Source organism: Prunus dulcis, chromosome 6 (assembly GCF_902201215.1).
Source record: "Prunus dulcis chromosome 6, ALMONDv2, whole genome shotgun sequence".
Classification (NCBI taxonomy): domain Eukaryota; kingdom Viridiplantae; phylum Streptophyta; class Magnoliopsida; order Rosales; family Rosaceae; genus Prunus; species Prunus dulcis.
The window spans coordinates 2519555-2521158 of NC_047655.1; positions in this window are offsets into that span (position 1 = coordinate 2519555).

The window sequence follows — 1604 nt, forward strand, 5'->3', positions numbered from 1 at the left end:
GCAAACCTTGATGTGATAATTCCTGGCGAGGATAAGGCACTATGTTTGTTAAATTCATTGCCTGATGATTATGATCATTTGACAACTACTTTGTTGTATGGAAAATCCGAGGTGAAACTGGATGAGGTGTCTGCGGCATTGGTGAATCATGAGTGTCGTAAAAAGGAACAGAAGACTCAAAATTCACAAACCGAGGCACTCGTTGCAAGGGGTCGAACAGAGGAAAGAAAATCTGGGAAGCGGGGAAAATCTCGTTCAAAGTCACGAGGGAAATTTCCTGCTAAAGATGAATGTGCCTTTTGTCGCCAAAAGGGTCATTGGAAGAAAGACTGCCCCAAATTGAAGAACAAGGAGAAGGAGAAAGTGGGTTCTGAAGCAAATGTTGCAAAATCTGGAGATGAAGATTTTGAGTTTGCTTTGGCTAGTTCATCTGCTGATGGTCACTCAACTGAGTGGATTTTGGATTCAGGTTGCACCTATCATATGTGTCCCATTCGGGAATGGTTTTCTAGCTTCGAGGAGCTGGATGGTGGAGTTGTTTTGATGGGCAACAATAATGCCTGCAAAACACAAGGGATAGGCAAAATCTGTTTAAAGATGCATGATGGAACAGTCAGAGAATTGAGTGATGTTCGGTATGTTCCGGATATGAAGAAGAATCTCATCTCATTGGGCGCTTTGGAATCCAAGGGTCTCAAGATCACCATGGAGGGTGGAGTTCTTAAAGCTGTGCATGGGGCACTGGTGGTGATGAAAGGTACAAGACGAAATAACTTGTATTTCTTGCAAGGTAGTACAGTTATTGGTGGAGCAGCTGTCACCGAAGCTGCTGACGCAGATAGCACAGACACCACAAGGTTATGGCATATGCGTCTTGGGCATGCTGGTGAAAAAGCGTTGCAAGGATTGGTGAAGCAAGGCTTATTGAAAGGTGCAAAGGCATGCAAATTGGAATTCTGTGAACACTGTGTGCTGGGTAAGCAAACTAGAGTGAAATTTGGCACTGCTATTCACCACACTAAAGGCATTCTAGATTATGTTCACACTGATGTTTGGGGACCTTCCAAGAATGCATCTTGGGGAGGTAGCCATTATTTTGTCTCCTTTGTTGATGACTTCTCTAGAAGAATATGGGTGTACACCATGAAGCGTAAAGATGAAGTCTTGAAGATATTCCTGAAGTGGAAAAAGATGATTGAAACGCAAAGCGGTCGAAAGATCAAGACTCTCAGATCAGACAATGGTGGTGAATATAAGTCTGATCCTTTCTTGAAAGTTTGTCAAGATGAGGGTATTGTGAGGCACTTCACGGTTAGGGAGACACCGCAACAGAATGGGGTGGCGGAGCGCATGAACCGTACTTTGCTTGAGAAAGTTCGGTGTATGTTGTCTAATGCTGGTTTAGGCAAGGCGTTTTGGGCTGAGGCGATTACTTATGCAAGCCATCTCATTAATCGGTTGCCTGCTGCTGCGAATGAGGGCAAAACGCCCATGGAGGTATGGTCTGGTAAACCTTGTACTGATTACAAGTATTTACACATATTTGGTTGTCCTGCTTACTATCATGTCAGGGAAAGCAAGTTAGATCCAAGAGCAAAGAAGGC